Genomic DNA, 21,475 nt, shown 5'->3' on the forward strand with positions numbered 1-21,475 from the left:
TGTCACAACTATCTAGTTATTAATTTTATGATAGTACTATTATGTTGAACCTTGCAAAACTTGACTTTATGGCTCTTGACATTACGGGGAAGAATTATTTATCTTGGGCATTAGATGCTGAAACTCATTTGGATGCAAATGGTCTTGAAAATACTATCAAGGAAGGTAACGAAGGCCAAAGCTAAGATTTTTCTTTATCACCACTTCCATAAAGGATTAAAAATTGAGTATCTTACGGTAAAAGACCCACTTGTTATACTGAGTAATTTGAAAGAAAGGTATGACCACCAGAAAGCTGTAATTCTTCCAAAAGCTTGCTATGATTGGATGCACTTGAGATTGCAGGATTTTAAAACGATAAGTGAGTAAAATTCTGCAATATTTAGAATAAATCCTCAATTAAAATTGTGTGGAGAAAAAAATCACTGATGCTGATATGTTATAAAAAAACATTCTCCACCTTCCATGCATCCAATATGCTCCTGCAGCAGCAATATCATGAAAAAGGTTTCACAAAATATTCTGAGCTATTTCTTGTCTTCTTGTTGCTCAACAAAATAATGAGCTTTTACTAAAATATCACGAGTCCCGACCAACTGGTTCTACTCCATTCCTTAAAGTGAATGTAGCAACAAGCAATCACTATAATCATGAACCATATCGTGGCCGTAACCATAGTCATGGACGTGGATAGCATGGTGGTAACTCTAAGAATATATCTTTCCACCATAAGTGAGAAAATGGTGAAGGAAAACCTGAGAGAGAAAACAGGGGGCAAACTAGCAAGCATGTGGAGATTTCATGCTACCGTTGTGGTGGAAACGGTCATTAGTCTCGTATCTGTCGTACACCAAAGCATCTTGTTGACCTTTAACAAGAATCACTAGAAAATAAGAAATAGAATATTGAAACAAATTTTTTGATGACGAGAGTGATGGATATATTGATATAACTCATATAGACGTTGTTGATTGTTTTGTTGATTCAAATAAAAAAATTGATCGCCTGATTGGTGATGGAAGTATTTACAAGAATTTTCATATTCTTGTTTAGTATTATGAATTTTGTGTCCACTATGTTGTCTATGATAATAAAGAACTTATTTACATATTTTGTATCATTTATAGCATATTCTAATATTAGTTTAATATTTTTGTCATGTTTTAATCAAGAATAAGTATCTCTTTGATTAGCTCCAATGTCAATAACCAAGATAAATGCCTCGCTGATTGTGCCACAACTCACACAATACTTAAGGATAAAAAGTACTTCTCTTATTTAGTAATACAAGAAGCCAATGTTACTACTATACCCAGTAGTGCAAAGTTAATTGAGGGCTCCGGAAGAGCTAATGTATTGTTACTCGGTGAAACGCAAAGTCTCAAATAAACCTTATAAGTTTTAAGGATATCCGCCAAAATAGATGTCATATTGAGACAACAAATGAAGATAATATTGAGTATCTCTATATCACAAATGTGATCTTGGGGAAGAAATGCATATTGAAAAAATTACGGCATTTTTTTCCGGATTGTACTGCACATATATTAGTTCAATTGAAACTCATGTTATTGTAAACCAGAAGTTTATAAATCATAATAAGTTTGTTGTTTGGCATGACCGGTTAGGCCATCTCGGATCAATTATGATGCTAAAATAATAAAGAATTCATCTGGACATACATTGAAGAGCCAACAGATTCTTCAATCTAATAATTTCTTATGTGTTCCTTGTTGTAAAAAAATATTAATTATTCGACCATCACTAACAAAAATAGACAATGAATCTCCAACATTTTTGGTACGTATACAAGGGGATATTTGTGGACCAATCCACCTGTCATATGGACCATTTTGATATTGCATGGTTTTAGTTGATGCATCAACTAGATGGTCATATTTGTCTTTATTATCATCTCATAACATGGTGTTTGCGTGAGATTGCTTACTCAATTAATTCGATTACGAGCACATTTTCCTGAATCCAATTAAGAAAATACGTCTTGATAATGCTGGAGAGTGCACTTCTCATACTTTCAGCAACTACTGTAAGTCTTTCGGAATTGATGTTGAACATCCTGTAGCACATGTTCATACATAGAATGGTCTTGCAGAATCATTCATTAAGCGTCTGCAATTAATTGCAAGACCATTGCTTATGAGGTCAAAACTTTTCACTTTTTGTTAAAGACATGCTATTTTTCATGCAGTAGCACTAATTCGCATTAAGCCAACAAGTTATTACAAGTTCTCTCCCCTTCAACTGGTTTATGGTCAAGAACCTAATATTTCCTATTTAAGACTTTTTCGGTGCGCAGTATATGTTCCAATTGCGCCACCGCAATGCACTAAGATGGGTCCTTAGAGGAAATTGGGAATTTATGTTGAATTTGAGTCTCCATCCATTGTAAAGTATCTTGAACCATTGACAGGAGACTTATTTACAACTTGATTTGCTTATTGTCATTTTGATGAATCATATTTCCCAATCTTAGTTGTGGAGAGTAAGCAGCTGGAAAAGAAAATTAGTTGGAATGAATTATCATTATCTCGTCTTGATCCTCGTACTAATTAAAGTGAACTGAAAGTTCAAACGACAATTCATTTGCAAAGTTTAGCTAATCAACTGTCAGATGCATTTACTAACCCAAAAAGAGTAACTACATCTCATGTTCCAGTTGCTAATGCTCCGATAAAAATAGATATCCCTGTCGGACAAGCTAAAATTGCAAATGAGCCTAAAAAGCACTCCTAAAGTGAGGTAGGCCTATCAGTTCCAAAGACAGAAATCCTCGAAAAAGAAAATGACCTATGATCAGGATGGCCAAATCAGGAATACAATTGCAGAAGATTCTCCAAGCATACATAATATGCCAGTTCCAAAAGAAACTTAGGTACCTAAAATTCATGAAAATGAAGAGATCTCTATGAATTATGTCCTGAGTGGAATATGTCCGAACCAAAACAAAGTTATTGTCGATGATATTTTTGCATATAATGTAGCACTTAATGTAATACATGATAATGAGGATCATGAACCAAAGTCTATTTAGGAATGTAGACAAAGAAATGATTGGCCAAAATGGAAAGACGCAATTGAGGCAGAATTAAACTTGCGTTCACAGCGAAAGGTTTTTACACCTGTAGTTCATACACCTAAAGATATAAAACCAGTGGGATACAAATGGGCATTTGTGGGAAAAAGAAATGAGCAAGGTAAAATTGTCATATATAAGGCAAGACTTGTTCCTCAAGGATTTTCGCAATGACCTGGTATTGACTATGAAGAGACTTACTCTCCTGTGGTGGACACAACTACTTTTCGATAATTAATTAGTCTGGCAGTACCAAAACGACTAGATTTGTCTCTACTAGATATCGTTACAGCCTATCTGCATGGCTCACTTGATAATGATATCTATATGAAACTCCTTGAAGAATTTCAGTTGCGAGAAACATACATTTCATGTTCTCCAGAGCATTATTCAATCAAATTAAATAAATCCCTATATGGGTTGAAGTAATGAGGACAAATATGGTATAATCGTCTCATTGATGATTTAAAGGAGGATATAAAAATGATTCCACCTTGTCCATGTATTTTCATGAGAATATCTGGAAATGAATTCATTATAATTGCAGTTTATGTTGATGACTTAAACATATTGGAACTCAGAAGAGCTTCCAAAGGCTATAAACTGCTTCAGAAAGAATTTGAGATGAAAGATCTAAGAAGAACAAAATATTGTCTTGAATTGCAAGTTGAACATTTAAAAATGGAATTCTTGTGCATCAAGAAGCTTATATCGCAACGGTGTTAAAGCGATTCTATATGGACAAATCACATTCATTGAGCACCCCAATTGTCGTACGATCATTAGATGTGAAGAAGGACCCTTTTAGAGCTCAAGAAAGTGATGAAGAACTACTTGATCCTAAAGTACCATATCTTAGCGCAATTGGAGCACTAATGTATCTTGTTAACCATACAAGACCTAATATAATGTTTGCTGTTAATTTATTAGAAGCCCTAATTTCTCTCCCCTCTTTTACGAATTTACTCTATTATTGTGTGAAATCTAAAATTTTTGCTACAAAAATGGTGGTGATGAGAGACTCATCCCTCAATGGGAATTATTTTTCCCTTTTTACTAGTTGGTAATTGGCTTTGGGAGGAAAAACTAATATTTTTCCCTCCAAAAATTGCCACCTCAAGTGCCATGTAACCCTATAGTACCACATGGGACTAAAAATCCCCAAATTAAAGAGCATGTGCCTTGCACATGCTATTTTTCGGCAAAAATCCAATTTCCGTTCGCCGCCGTGCTTAATTGACCCATTTCTGTTAACTATTGGTCAAAATGTGATAACAACGAAAGTTAGTATACTAAAATTAATCGCGGACAAAGTTAATGGACCAAATATTTTTTTCCCTATATACAAATATACTTGATCTTCTGAACATGTATCAATTTAATTCAAAGCATTATATGTTTCCAATAGCCTTAATTTATTTATGGTCTAATTTTTTCTGATCATTAACATGTTTGCGATGATTTTTTCTACATTAATTATTTTTCTAATTATTTAGTAAAAATAATTTTGGCTCAGAATTAGGAACAAGTTTCTTAAAAATAGGAACGGTTTTGTTAAAAATGCTAATAAACGACATCATTTCTGGATTAAACGACATTGATTTTGTTTTAGGAATGGTTATTGTTAAAAGTGCTCGTCAACTGAAAAGACATCGTCTTGGTTATTCCGAACAAATTTTTAAAAAATTGCTCGTTCCAACACTACAAAAAGAGATAGAATTTGGAACAGCTTTTTCGGAACAACCATATACACGACCTTCGTAATGGATTGGACATGCTGACATCATTAAGTGGATAATAAAAAAGAAATCTTTTGTAACGGCCAAAACCATTATAACACCCGCTACAAATTTGGTGTGTGCCTAAACTATGGTTTTTGTAATGGCTAACTATTTTTGTAACTGATAATTTTTTAGATATTAAGCAGTTACAACGGCAGTGGAAAAAATCGTTTCAAAGTACACGAAAAGACGATGTTACAAGAACTGTCACATTAGGGATTTTTTTTTGTGAAGGCCGTTACAAAATAATGGCTACATTTTCTAACAGCTAATTTTCAAAGACTACCTTTGGCGTTTCAAAGGCTGTTACAAAAGTCATTACAAAAAAACGTATATATATTAATTTCATTTCATTTGTTGTAAAATTTTTTATACTAACCACAAAGACTCTCAACACTCTGATTTTCGTGCATATACGTTTGACTAGCTTGTAGATTATTACTCAAACTTTGGACCGGCAACTAGTATTCATCATCATTTAAGTTGGTTGACCAGGTAACAGAGACTATTTTAATACTTTATTGTGTTTAATTAAATTAATTGTAGTAAATTTACTTATTTTAGTTTTATGATTTTTTATTAATCTTATATCATATTAATTATATGTATTCTCCTAAATAGTGTACGTAGTACCGTAATATTTATAAATATGTAGGTCGTCAAATTAGAAAATTAATTAAATATTTTATGTGTGAATACAGTGATATATATATATATCATCACGTTACGAGAATTGAGAAGATGGATATATAATGAGAACATCCTAGGGAGGGCAGGTTTGACACTGGAGTTTGAGGATGGGCTTAAGACTTTCAGAGAATGGGCAAAGGGTTAGAATGGACATATGAATGGAGATAAAATTAGGTGTCCTTGCCAAAAATGCAAAAACACAAAGTTCAAAACACCCAACGATGTTAGTTATTACTTGTGTATGCGAGGATTTATACCAAAATATTATAAATGGACTTCTCATGGCGAGGATAGGGTGCAAGAGTATTTTGACACTGTGACTGTCCCTCCAGTACCTGAGGAGCAAACCCCTGCTGCCTATGTCGAGTGTAATTATTCATACTGGAGTGATGAACAACATATGGATTGGGCGCAGCGGATGGTTTTTTATGCAACCGGACTGAGTTATTTTTCTTCTTCTGACGATGTTATGCCTAATGATAGTATGAGGTCCTACATTATTGATGTCTATCCTTCTTCATATTGTTATGGCGATGGCCCCTACGATCATGAGTCAGGGTTGGCAAACCGGTTTTACAATATAGTGCATGCTGCTGACCAGCAGTTGTGGAACGGTTGCATGCAATCTCAATTAGCAATTGTTGCTAAGTTGGTGGATATCAGATAGATGGCCATATTTCTAAGCAATCATATGACTGAATATCCGAGTGGTCTAGTAAAATATTTCCCCCGGGAATACCATGCTGAGAGATTACTATAGCACGAAAACGTTAATAAAGGATTTAGGTTTACCCGTTGAGAAGATCAATGCATGTAAGAATGGTGCATGTTATACTGGAAGACGACGTCGGTTTGGAGTACTACAAGTTTTGTGGGGAGCTAGGTATAAGCAGACCCGAGGGCAAGACCCACGCCGCAAGAAGTCCCCGTATACTCCTTAGGTACCTGCCGCTTACTCCCCGTCTGCAGAAGTTGTATTTTTCGAGGGCAACTGTCGAGCACATGACATGGCATGCCACACATTCGATGGAGGAGGAGTTAATGTGTCATCCATCCGATGCCAAGGCTTGGAAGAATTTTGATCGGATGTATCCCGATTTTGTAGAAGAGTCGCATAATGTTCGGCTGGGCCTTTGCACAAACGATTTTGCACCTCACCATAAGTATTGACATTCCATCTGTAGCACAGTAGGAAGGCGTGCTACTTTGACTGCCACAGACAGTTCCTCCCTGAGAAGCATCCTTACTGAAGGAACAAGAAAGCCTTCACGAAGAATCGTGTCGAACATAAGGTTGCACATCCAAGGCTGACAGGAAACCAAATCCTGGATGGGGTTGCAGACATTAGTCCTGCTGTTGACACTCCCTTCCGGCTATGGTAGCGACCACAAGTGGACGAAGAAAAGCATTTTTTGGGATCTTCCATACTGGTCTATGCATCTGATCCGATAAAAGCTTGATGTCATGCACACTGAGAAAAATGTGTTTGAAAATATATTCGACAAGGTCATGGACATCAACGAAAAGACGAAGGATAAGTTGAATGCACTTAGGGATATGAAGATTATCTGTAATCACCGGAGCTTGAGTTGGACGAACATAGACTGAACGTTATGCCTAAAGCAATATATACCCGGACGAAGGAGCAGAAGAGGAGGATATTTGAATAGATTTGTGGCCTTAAATTTCCTAATGGCTACACGTCTAACCTTGCGTGCTGTGTTGACATGACGGAATTGCGGATGCACGACACAAAGAGCCATGATTGTCACTTATTCATGCAGAAATTGATCCCGACCGCCTTTTGTGAGATGCTTCCTAAACATGTATGGAGTGCCTTAACAGAGGTTAGTATTTTATTCCAAAGCATATGCCCGACCACGCTTGATGTCGCCAAGCTTCATGAGTTAGAAAAACTCCAACCTGAGAAGATATTTCCTCCAGCTTTTTTCGACTTGATGGAACACCTTATTGTGCATCTGCTGTATGAAGCTCGTGGAAGGGGGTCAGTGCAATACAGGTGGGTGTACCTATTTTAAAGGTTCCTACGTGAGTTGAAGAAAAGGTGAAAAAAAAAAAAGCACATGCCCAGGCATCAATTGTCAAGGCATACATTGTCAAGAAAATCAGTTTGTTTTCTTCACAGTACTTTGACTCGGATGTGCCTTCCAAATGAAGCATGCCTCATAGGAATGATGAGTGCACGAGCAACGCTGCTAAAATGTACCGTGGTAGAGCTAGTGGGGCCTCGAAGAGCAGATAGCTTAGTGGAGCAGAATGGCACATCATGGAGACGTACATTTTGACCAACTGTGAAGTAGTCACGCCATATTATGTTAATTTGTGTATGCATGTATGTACATAACATTTATGTGATTAATATATCTATCGGTCATACCTAAATGAATTGTATCAGTACCACCATTCGGCTGACCCAATTATTGATTGACTTATGTCGACTGAGTTCAAATATTGGTTCAAATGCATATAAGTTAATTATTTTTTTTTAATTTTCTAAACGTACGTTGTGTCCAAGTTCAAAATATCTGATTAATATATGAATGCACAGGTATATCCCGAGTTAAACTACACGGACCATGAGCTCCTGAAGTGTCATTATTGGGGTCTAAGTGCAGAAGTCACGTCAGTGCCTTGCTACTTTGTGAATGAGTACAACGTCTAGACAAAATGTCACAACCATGACAAGTCAACAATGAATTGTGGGGCGTGTGTCAAAAGTTCATCGTATATACACAAGGACAATGACTTCTATGGAATCATCGAAGAGATCATTCAATTGACATATGTAATTATTCTGAACTTGCACATCGTTCTATTCAAGTGTCATTGAGTCGATCCAATAAGAGGCATGAGTTTAAAAGGTGTACCAAAAGGATGAGCCATTCATACTTGCACAACAAGCAGTACATGTGTACTACACCAAGTATGAAGAGGAATAAAGCGAATTAGATGGCTGTCTGCAAAATCAAGGCTCGGAGAGTTGTTTATGAGTCCAAATGGATTGACATCACATATCACCCGGAGCAAGTCGTACCAGTCCCTGAAGTTGCTACGGACAATCAGTCGTACGATCTACGTGATCCCACTTGTTTACAAATTGTGGTCGATCTTTCGATTGCACACCAGCAAGTTGCAGGTACTTCACGGACTGAAGCTGGTGAAACTGATAATGAAGATGAATAAGATGATGAAGATAACTTCAAGGACTACGAGACTTAATACGAGGCTACATAATGTATATTTTTTTAATGAAAATATTTTCTATTGCAATATTGTAAATTAAAAAAAAATTATAATTTTTTTTATTTTTTCAAAAAAATTATTATTTGGAATGGCCAATTTATTTAAAAATCGTTACACAAGCCATTACAAAATAAGACGGTCAACTTTTGTCAACTGGCGGAAAATGAAATTTTGTAATGGGCAAATTTTGAGAAGTCGTTACAAAATCCGTTAGAAAGTAAAATTTTTGAAATGAAAATAAAAAAATAGGTAGGAATTTTAATTTTGATCAGTCATTACAAAGTCTGTTACAATGATAAATTATACAAATTCTTACAAAAGTAGTTGCGAAAAATGAGTCTCATAAATTCAAATTGAAAAATATGATTTCTTTACATCCAGGCACCTTCATACCAAATTTAAATATATACAAGTATGTGCCAATTAAATCATATCAAACGGTATGATTTTAAATCATATGGCCTGATTTATAAATACACCATTTTGAATGTGTATTATTACGTTGCAGGAACGATATGTTGAAATCCGTATTACGTTGCCGAATAGAGTTTTTGGTAAGTGAGATCATATTGATGGTTTGATTGTAATTTTGACAACCCGATTAAGCCATGCAGTTCAATATTGTAAGATGACAGTTACATCAATATAATACTAGCATTTATGAATATACAAATTTCTTGCATACTGCGTACATGTATCAATGTCAAATAATTTTTTTTGTTTTTTTAATGCATTTCAATTATATTGTTCCAGTACAATTATACATTTCCACAATATCAAATTGTCGAAAACGACATATTATTTTAATAATTTTCAATAAAATTAATTAATTTATTGTAACGGCTTGTGTAACGACTTTTGTAATTGAATTTAGCAAAACGACGCCGTATCATTACATTGTAAAGGTTTTCATAACGGTTTTTTCAATGGATATCTTACACTACAGAATTTGTAATGGCTTTTGTAACTATTTTTTGAATTTTATAATACTCTTTGGAAGGGCTTTTGGAACATCCATTGCCGTTCCAAAATTATATATATATATACAATACTTGCATATTTTTTTTTCTTCCTCTTCTTCCCTTTCTTTCTCCACTCCCCACCGCCGCCTGCCCCACCGCCTCTACTGCACGACACCCTGCCTCAACGCCTCTCTCTTTCTCTTTCTTGCTTTTTTTTTCTCTCTTTCGCTCCCTTCTACTGTCCCCACCACCAGATACCACCATCTTCGGCCGTCCCTACCAGGTAAGTTTTTTATTGTTTTAAATTTTATGTAATTTTTTTCTTGAATTTTTAAATGTGTGTAATATTTTTTTAAATGTTGAATCTTTTTTATACATTTTCTGTAATTTTTCTTATTTTCTTTAATTACAAAAAAAAATTATGGATTTTTTAATTTCTATAATTTAAAAAGAAATTCAAAATGTTTTGATAATTTTCTGAAGCTTTTTTTTATTTCTGTAATTTTAAAAAAATTATAATTTTTTATTTTTTATTTTCTGTAAATTTCTAAAGTTTTCTATAAATTTATGCATTTTTCTAATAATTTTTTGTAATTTTCTCAACTTTATATGTAATTTTATTACCTATAATGTATTTTTCTATAAATTAGAGGACCTTAATGTAATTTAGGAAAATAGGAATTTTAATAAAATGATTAGAAAATTAAGGACTACAATGTAATTTTTAGGAAAACTATGTAACTAAATGAAATTTTAATGAAATTAGAGGACCTTAATGTAATTTTAGAAAAATAATTTTTTTATGAAACTTTTAGAAATTTAAGGACTACAATGCAGTTTTCAGAAAAATTATGCACCTAAATAAAATTTTTTAGGAAATTAGAGGAATTTAATGTAATTTTAGGAAAATAGGAATTTTATGAAATTATTAGAAAATTAATGACGTCAATACAATTTTTAGGAAAATTATGCACCTAAATAAAATTTTTAGGAAATTAGAGGACCTTAATATAATTTTAGGCGCAGTTTGGATTTTATTGCAATTTTTAGCAAAATTATGCATTTCAAAAAAATATGGACCTTACTGCAATTATTACGTAAATTAAGAATAAATTTAATTTATTCAATAATAAAATACAATTATCTGCTTTGAATATTAATAATTTTTAAATTGTAGATAATGATGATCAATGCTCTGCTACCATTGAATTGAGGTCGTTGTCGGGGCTATGGTCGCGCTGCGACCGTGGCCCTCCCAGCTTTCCCCAAGATGAGCTAACGGATGCACCTCCGGCTGGCCCCATCCTCGAAGAAAGTCTCCAAGTCCCCGCCGATACCTGAAGACTCCCCCTCAGTGGGGTAAGGTGCAGCGGCCGAGGCTAGTAGTACACAGGCCTCGGCGAGGCCGTGCAATGCACCACCACCATGACCATCATCAGCCTCCGGGATGAGAGGTATGTATAATAATTTGGATAATTGATTTAATATTTTTTTTATTTTGAATTGATTTTAATATTTAATTATTAGTTTGAGGTCCGACCGCGAGTTTCACACGCCTATCAATAATGCAGTCAAAAGGCATTATCTCCATCCCTAGGCCAACATATCACACATCCCATAAGAGCATCATCTATTCTGGTTCCAGAAAATTGAGGGTAAGTATAATATTATTTTAGTTTTAATTGAAATTTATAATTTTTTATCAAATAATTATATTTTTCTATTTGTCAAATTTTCAGATGTCATATTCGTGTTACTACAACAACGAGAGCATGATCAAACTCCTCAAGTCGTAGGCGGGGAAGTTCCTGCGGCAGCAGTTTGCTGATGCTCGAAACCAGTTGATCCGACTGTTGTGGCTGGCCAAGGAGATCTGGCTCCAACTCCTGGAGCTTTAGTCGAGCCCAAAGTTCCAGAAACAATCGGCCAAAAATAAGGTCAATCGGGTAGCAAATCCGGAAGCAGCTGCAATCGTCTACCATGGGGCCGTCGTCATCGAATGGTGCGCACAAGTGGAAGATGGTAAGTATTTCAAAAATCATATTATTAATTTCATTTAATTTTTTTATTTTTAATTATTTTTTAAATTAATTTTTGAACAGGAGGCACAACTCGAATGCCCCGTCACTCAGATGGAGGTGTTCGAGAAGGTCTACAAAAAGAAGGAGGACGACCAGTAGAGCAGCCCGAGGGCGGAGGAGGTCGCGGTAAGTAACAAGAAAAATTTACGTTATTTATTCTTTTAATTTTATATTACTTTTATTAATCTAATTATTTAACATATTCGTAGGAGATGTTCTTGAGGATGATGGAGGAACAGAGACAGAAGAACAATAATGAAGAGCCTCCATTGTCTTCACAAGGCTCTGTGGCCTCGGACGACCAGCAAGTCTGGATATTAGCAGCGGGTGGCTGGAAGAGGGGTCAAGTATTTGGCCTCGGCTTCGAGGCCCACCACTCGATTGTTGGACCATCTCAGGCTATCCAGTTGACTACTCCCTCGCCTTCGCCTTCGCCCTCGCCACCACAACCGCAGCGCCCTGACATAGATGATCGGATGTTGGCAATGGAGCGCTACATCGGAAGTGTCGATCGCAACTGGCCCGATTATCCCGCGCTCGAGCCTCTAGTTGATCCCCCGGCACCAGACGACAACGAACACGTGGTCGTTGGAAATAATAATTTAGATTAGGATTTTTTTTGATATTTTGTAAAAATACAATTTTGTAATTGAATTATTTTTTTATTATATTATGTGGTGTTTTTTATAAATTTATTTATTTAATTTTACAAAAAGAAATTTTAAAATATATTAAAGTACATAAACTTTAAAATATATGAAACAAATTTAAATAAAATTAAATAAAATAAATATTAAAATATAGTAAAAATAATAAATTTTGTAAGTGCATTTGCAACGTCTTTTGTTTTGTAATACGCCAATAAAATGTATAATTTTCAGGCCATTAAATGTGGCAAAAACAGTTACAAATTAAAAAACCAAGCCGTTCCAAAAATCATTACAAAATAAGTGCAAAAGACAGTTAGAAATGCAGTGCAAAAAATAGATACAAATATAATACAAAATAATTACAAAGAGTATTACAAAAATCATTCCAAATATCTAGCAAAATTATACCTAAATATGTTACAAGTGACGTTACAATAACATTTATATCAAATCTAACCTAACAATTACAAAAGTCGTTCCAACTTAATTTTTTTTTTCATGTTACTATTTTTGTAACAGCTAGAACCGACAGTCATAAAATGCATTACAATTTGTAATAGCTTTTGTACAAGACGTTACAAATACTTTTTAATGCCTCATTTACCCGCGGTAGGCCTAGCCGTTATAAAAAAAATGCATTACAAAGTTTAAAAAGAACAGTTCCAAAATCCATTCCAATAAAATGATATTTTTGTAGTGCAAAGCCCGTTCAAAAAATCAATGTATATGAAAGAATCGGTATGGCCCGGGAATGCGATGGAAGCGTGAAATAAAAAATTAAAATCGGTTCAAATGGGTGTTCTCTATAAAATTTTCGAGCGTTTGGTGTTTGTCAAAAGTATAATAGCAAATATATACATGCTAGACAAGTGGCTAAAGGATGAAACAAAAATTTTACCTTTTTGTTTCTATAGTTGAGCAGCAACGTGCTTTATTGCTTTTACGTTTTCCCATTTTGTTCACTTGATAATTAAAACTACAATTTCTCTAGGTTGTCCATACCACAAAATGGAATAGATGTTGTTCCTTTTCTAATGATAGAACAAAGAACAAGAAGAAAAATAACTCCAAACAAACACTATTGTTTAGTGCTTTTGTATTGTTTTATGTTCCAATTTGAATCCAATTCAATATAAAATAAAAGTAGAATATATTAGAGAGAAAAAGATAGCAAAATTAGTGGTTTATGAGGTAGGTTATGTTGGATATGTGTGTAGTTTTGTATATCACATATAATTGAATTCAAAATTCAATAACTACCAAGTTTGCCTCTATACACACATGCATATAACCTCCAACCATGATGAAATAACCACTTAATCCATGGCATCACCTTGGTCCCCTTATTGAGAGATTCCCACAGGGTCCACGTATGCTTGGGTTTCGGACGGTGGACAAGCTCAGCAATGTTATTATAGAGGGGCAATGGCATTGGCCTCTCATTATGGACATTGAGTGCTTGGAGATTTTGCATGCACTGCCAGTAATTCATGGCGAGACAGATCGCATCATTTGGCGATTTGAGATGGGACGACCTATAGTTTCATCTATTTACAGGTTATTGGACCCACCAGGACCCAAGGTACGTTGGTCTTCACTACTCTCGGGTTCCCTGAAGATACCCAGGCATAATTTCATCCTATGGCTTGCGATTTTGGAGAAACTATCCACAGCTGATAAACCATGGCTATCGTACCTAGGCGCCTGTATATTATGTGATGAGGGCGCAATGGAGATACATACTCATCTATTCTTTCGATGCCGTTATGCCAGAAGATGCCTGACAGCGATTCATCAGATTGTTCGGTTTGAATGGCCTAATAGAGAGTGGTCACGGGACGTTGAGTGGGCTGCAAGAAAATGGAGAGGAAAACATATCATTAACTTGGCTTATCATGCACTCATGGCTGCTTGCATTTACCACATTTGGAGGGAACGAAATTTGAGACGCTTTGAGCATACGGAGCAACCACCGAATATCATAGCCACCATTATTGTGGAAGATATTAGACAGAGATTATCAGTGTCAATTTATCTCGTTCTGTTAGTTCATGTGCGTTGTATAGATTATAGCGTATCCCTTGGCATGTCGAGGGAGAAACCACCAGTTGAGTACTATTGTACTATACGATCTTGTTTTATTAATAAAACTTACATTTACCCAAAAAAACAAATAACCACTTAATCATGTTCATCATGATAAGGAGTTTCAACTCTTTCTTAACTTGCTCCAACCACCCCCAGATGGGCTTGAACTTCAAATATGCACCGGGCTTGATTTAAACAAATTAAATCAAGCCCAACCAAAGTCCATTGGACCATAATTAATAAATTAATTTTAACCCAATTAAGTCCAAAGATTTATTTAATCCAATTAAATAAATTTAAGCCCAAACACTAATTAATTATTCTAATCAATTAATTAAGCCAAACCTAATAAATTAATCTAATTAATTTAAAGGTGTTAGGCCCAAAAAATAATTAATCGAATTAATTAATTCTTGATCCATCTATCAAATGAATTATTAAATAAATGATTCAATTGTTTATATATTTTCCTTTAAATTAATTCGTTTCTTCTTAAATTAATTCCAAATTAATTCTACCAATTCCATAGTGATTTGTGTGTGACTCTTTAGGTTTATCCTCAGCTAGACTTAGGCTTGTGTCCAACACAATGATTAATTAAATCCCACTTAATAATTTATTTTCAATTAACTATTAATCAGAAATTCCCGTCACCATGGGTGGCCGTCTAGCAACGGTCCATGACATTAGAGACTAGGTGAATGTTGGCATGAATATTTAGGCTCTCGAGTACCATACCAGTTCCTCAAGTTCGAGGACTAATTTCGGTTTTTTGGAGCCAGGAAGATCTAGTTATCCGACCAAACCTCCAAGGCTTCCATATGACAGTTTCCTGCCAGTCAGTTCAGTTGGTTTGACAACCTTGTCAACCACCCACTAATATTGCATAGATGTCCAACATGTGTCGCTGATAAAACACAACACTCATCCAGTGAAATGCAATTTAAGTGCAAGTCTCAATAGGACTCTCGATGCCCAGTCTCGAGTTCCTCGACTTGGAACATTTCAAACATAACTATCAGAAGTTGGTTTTATAGCCACCCAACTACATAGGTTGTACAATTTGATTTGTGGGCTTTGTTGTGATGTTAAGCATATAAATATAATTAGTGAACACAACAAATATAATTGTCAAATGATGAATACTCACTTTATTCATAAATAATGTTACAATTACACCGAAATTGTCAGAATTGATTACATAAAGACCAATTTAATTGACTTTTTGATCACCTATTCTAACAGTATATACAATATTTAGCAAATTTTTTCTTTTCCTTCTCCCTCACTCTCGTCCTCTCTCTCTTTCCCCGACTTCTCGCCTCCCCACGTCGTCCGCCACAGTCAACCGCCATCACCCATTCTTTGACACTGATAGAGGTAAGTATTGTTTTTTTTCTTTTTCCTCCCTATTTTTGTGATCCCCCTCATTTTTCTTCATTTTTGCTCTCCCATTTTTCTTCATTCCCCCCACCCCCCCATTTTCCCTCCATTTTCTGAAAACATTTTTTCAACAAATTTTCAGATTATATTTCTAAAAATATTTCTCAACAAATTTTCAGAAAATATAACTGAAACTTTTTCTGTTATTTTTAGAAACTTTTTAGCATATTTTTTGTAAATTTACAAATTTTTTTATCTTTTGAAGTTTTTAATACCTTCTGTAGTTTTAAAAAACATTTCAAAAATTTTCGTCAATTTTAAAAATTTTCTTAATATTTTGAGATTTTAAAAAATTTTCTGTAATTTTTATAAATATTTCTAATAATTTTCCATAATTTTTTAAAATTATAATACATTCTGAAATTTTAAAAAATCATAATTTTTGGTAATTTAAATATTTTTCTGTAATTATTATAAATTGTAATAATTTTTTCTAATTTAAAAGTATTTAAAAGGTTTTTAAAAATTTAAAAATTTTCTGTAATTTTTAACATTTTTGATAATTTTCTATTTTTTTTATAAATTTTCTGTAAACTTTTGGTGATATTTAAAACATATTTGTAAAAAAACTTATTTTATGTAATTTCTGCAATTATAAAAATTTATATATCACACTGAAATATAATATTTTTCTGTAACTTGTGTAAGTTTTTCAAATTAATTGTATAGTTGTGTAATTTATGAAATTATTATTTAATATAATTATTTATGCAACTTACTATATAATTCTATAATTTATACAATTCTTGTTCATATTGTATCATATTGCTTATTTTTTTTTTGGTGAAGTTTATTGTACAGATGTGCAATTTATTGTACAATTAGGCTAATTGATGTTATATTATCTTTTACATGAGATTAGCCCAATATTCCCAATAAAATAATTTTTACATCATAATGTAAATAATCACAAAAATTAGACAATTATATAATCTCAATAATAACATTATTTAAATAATAATATTAAATAATCACAAAAATTAGATCAATATTTTCAATAATAATATTTTTACATCATAATGTAAATAATCACAAAAATTAGACCAATATATAATCCCAATAATAACATTATTTAAATAATAATGTAAATAATCACAAAATAGACCAATATTCTCAATAAATATATTTTTACATAATAATATCAATAATCATAAAAATTAGACCAATATTCCCAATAATAATATTATTTACACAACAATGTCAATAAGCACAAAAGTTAGGCCAATATTGTCAATAATAACATTATTTACATAACAATGTCAACAATCACAAAATTAGAAAATATCCCAATAATAATATTTTTACATAATAATATCAATAATTATAAGATTAGAGCAATAATCCGAATAATAATATTATTTATAAAATAATGTCAACAATAACAATATGAAGGTAATATTTCAAATTAAAATACAATTACGTAATCATTAAAAATAGAAAACAAATTGAGGATAATATTTCCAATATTTTTTAAAATATATAGTTCTTTTGTAACTACATACAAACAGATCACGCATGTCTTTAAGTTTGTTTAGCCCATCAAGTGAATTTTTGCCAGTAGAACTAGTTAGATATATTCATCTTCATCTGTCAATAAAAGACAATGTTGATAAATAAGATGCTAACTATTTTTCTCTTTTATAGGAGGCAGAGCTCAGTCGGCTGCCCAAGCAGATGGAGTTATTTGAAATGTGCTACAAAAAAAAGGAAAACGGCGGGTGAGGTGGCAGTAAGTAGATTATTAATATTATTTTTTTAGAAAATTAATTTTTTGTTAAAAGTACTAATAATTTTGTTTGTTTTGCAAGAGATGTTCCAGACTGCCTCCGACAGACCCCTTGGCCTCGAAATGGGACGATGAGGACGTCGCTCACGAGGAGGGCTTAGATTAGATTTTTTTTTTTCATTTTTATAATTGGATAATTTTTTATATTAATATAATATTTTTTCTTAATTATTCATGTTTCATAATGTTTATTACATTTCATTCTTTCATATTTATTTAATTAATTAAATTTATAAATATAATTAACTAAAAATTAATTAAATTAATTGAATTATATATTAAAATTTATTATTTATTTATCTATTACAATTTATTAGATATATGAATAAATTATAAAGTATAAATAAATTATAAAATTAAAATATTAGGAATTATTTTAGTAATGGTAAATAAATTACAAATCTAAATAAATGACTGTTCCAAATACCATTACTAAAACAGATATAAACACGTGATTTTAAACAGCATTGATCGTTCTAAATATCATTGTTAAAACCATTTGAAATAAGTGTTCCTAAATAGTGCCTGATCGTTTCTAATATCATTGCTATTTCAGTTTTAAGTACGTATTCCAAACTCAAAAAGACCGTTCCTAATACCATTACTAAAATAATTTTATATATGTGTTTCTAAATAAGATTGACCGTGAACGTAAAACTGTTCCAATTAAAAAATAATTTTTTTGGACAAATTTAATATTAGAAACGATTTTCGTAGAGTTTTGCAGTTTTCATCCCAAATGGGAATGATTTTGCCTAACCATTCTTAAAATTTTGTAATGCCATTTGTAAAGACGGATTTTCAAATGTTCCAAATAAGTTCAATATCTAGCAAACTATTCCAAAGACAAAAACGAAACCGTTCGTAAACCCATTCCAAATCTCATTTTTTCTTGTAGTGATATTATAAGATTAAAAAGAATAACTACTAATTAATTAGTATATATTATTATAAATATAACATAAACATAAGTTAACAAAAAAAAAATATGTTCCCAAGTTGCGTGCTACTAACGACTTGGGCACATTTTTCAAAAAAATGAAAAACTAAAAAGTAGGTGAGTCGTTAGTACTTAGATTTGCAACTGTACCCATTTTGGGGTATAGATGTAATTTTTATTTTTTTATAATATTTTAATAAATAATTTCATCCCCACCCACGCCCCACCCTCCCTCGATTTGGTGACGGCGACATCGCTCTGAAAAAAAAGAGGTGACATTCGGCCTTCGCCCAGGAAAAAAGAAAGAGGACAACGTCGTTGTCGCCTAGATCTGTACAAGGGCGAAGGCGTAGTTTTTCCTTAAAAAATATTAATTATTTATAATTTAATTTATTATATTAATAATTATTAGATATTTAATTAATTATTTTGTTTGATATATATTATATTTTTTTCTTTTAAATACATATAATACTAATTTAATATAATTATCATTTATTAAAAATAATATAAATAATAAAATATTTAACGTAAATAATAATTTATAAATTATAATTATTATAATTTCTAAATAATATAAATAATAAAATATTTAACGTAAATAATAATTTATAAATTATAATTATTATAATTTCTTAAGATTTATATTCATGTACATATCTAAATTTAGAAAATAAAGTTTAGTATATTATTCTTTTTAATGTATTTTTATTTTCATGGTATTTTATATTTAGAATAAATATATTTTTAAAAGATTTTGTAATAAAAAATAATAATGTATATAAATATGTATAAAAACATATATTTTTATTTTTTGATATTCTTAAAAAATTTTGAAATAAAAAATTATAATGTAAATAAATTCAAATATGATTTATTTAATATATTTACTTGTATAATCTTTAATTAGTTATAAATTTATAATTTTTATAATTAATTAATACCCATATTTGTTAAGAAATTTACATTTTGTATTGTGATTTTATTTAACTTTTTAATTTAAATTATTAAACATTAAGAATTTTTATATAATATTTTCGTGTTTTAAAAGAAAAGATATTTAGAACAAATTTTTTAATTTTTTAGAGAGATGAAAATGAAAAAGGAAATACTCAAAATAAGCTAAAAATAAGTTAAAATTTGCCCAAAAACTATGCTATAGTCGTAATAGGGGCATTTTAGTCATGAAGGCAACAAAAAATCATACAAGGACGTCAAAATCCGCAACCGCAGCAGTTACCCGTGCAATGCACACTCTATCAATTCCTAATGGAAGGATTTTGCAGGGGTTAACAAAATACATGAGGTGTTTTTGCCTATTTTTAAATTACAGGGGTTTTTTAGTTAATATAAGAAAATACAGGGGGGCAAAAATGAATTTAGCCAAATGATTTTGTAGCTTATAGATGGTAATGAACAATATTACAATTACAAATATACTTTTTTGAGTTTATATGTATAATATTTATCCTCTTACAAGTATATAAATATTACAAAGAAATATTAAATGAAGGCCAAAATTAAAAATTTATGTACTTTTTTTTTTTTTTTGGTTGAGATTAGCATTTTACATCTGAACCCTAACGAAAAGGGTTCAGGTATAAACAATGAATTTTCGGAGGGAGTGTAAATATAATTTATAACTTTAAAAAAATTTATAATTTTGTATTTTCACAGTGGATATAAATATATTAACAGTTAATTATATATGTAATATATTTATTTTTTAAGTTCTGTACTCGAACTCCTGGACTAAACTATAAAATAATGGATATGTATGAGATTGGATCTGGATAATTTTTTATCCATTTACGGATCTTTTTCACATATGTGCCCGCAATCGCAGCCAACAAGGTTCGCGTCAACCTAGCTCCCCTTTCTTTCGCCGCCTCGAGTCTCCGCAATCTGAACAACCCACGACCTGAGACTACCACCATTCGATTCGCCTCTCTCTAACGATTTGAACGCACCCTTATCCATCCTCTATCATAGCCTCTACAGCCAAATATCTTCATACCAGCCTTCCGCCCGTTCGCAACCTTCAACCCATCTTTTCTCTATCGTCAGCGTTCGGCTCTCCAGCGGACCACCATTGTGCTCGCTGCCTTTTAGAGCACTCATCTCTCCAATTACTTTTCTCCTCCGACCATTTTCCTATCATGAATCATTCTTCTCCAACTCGCTTAATCAACTCATAACATACTCACCGAGCTAACTCACCCAATAACACCCCTTCTCAATCTGAATTTCCTCCTCTTAGACAGTCAGCTGTAACCTCCTTCTCCATCAACCCCTCACGCTCTCAACCTTCAATTGAACCTCAACTACCACAGAAGGTTTCTTTGCTTCCTCTCCATCATCCTTCTGCACCATCCCTCTCTGAGGACAAACCCCAACCTGTTGAGAATACAAAGCATAAACGAGCTGGTCATGGTGATGAAGTTGGTGCCTTGGCTGCCTAGGATCCTGGTTGAATGCATCTCTGTTGCAGAACTTCGAAGAAGACACGCGTTTATGGAATGCGTTCTTTCTATTTACTGAGCACGCTTGTATTAGTTAGCTTATGTGGAGCTGTTTAGTTTGCCACCTGTAGCTGACGTGGCCTAAGTCTGTTATTTTAGTTAATTTTTATGTTCGTTCTGTTCATCATCTTCCTCTAATATTTAACAAAGGCCAACACTATTCTTCTGTAACTT

The 21,475-nt window shown here is 32.6% G+C and overlaps 1 long non-coding RNA gene across 1 annotated transcript; it reads left to right on the forward strand.

Annotated features, from left to right (window-relative positions):
- The first annotated feature begins 9,903 nt into the window (after positions 1–9,903).
- LOC105155411 (uncharacterized) lies at positions 9,904–12,542 on the forward strand. Its single transcript, XR_847309.2, has 6 exons — positions 9,904–10,074; positions 10,969–11,245; positions 11,319–11,446; positions 11,531–11,813; positions 11,894–11,998; positions 12,082–12,542. It is a non-coding gene; the product is annotated as an uncharacterized LOC105155411 (long non-coding RNA).
- The last annotated feature ends 8,933 nt before the right edge of the window (positions 12,543–21,475 follow it).

The sequence above is a fragment of the Sesamum indicum genome, linkage group LG2, assembly GCF_026168435.1.
Source record: "Sesamum indicum cultivar Baizhima isolate 11 linkage group LG2, ASM2616843v1, whole genome shotgun sequence".
Taxonomy (NCBI): Eukaryota; Viridiplantae; Streptophyta; class Magnoliopsida; order Lamiales; family Pedaliaceae; genus Sesamum; species Sesamum indicum.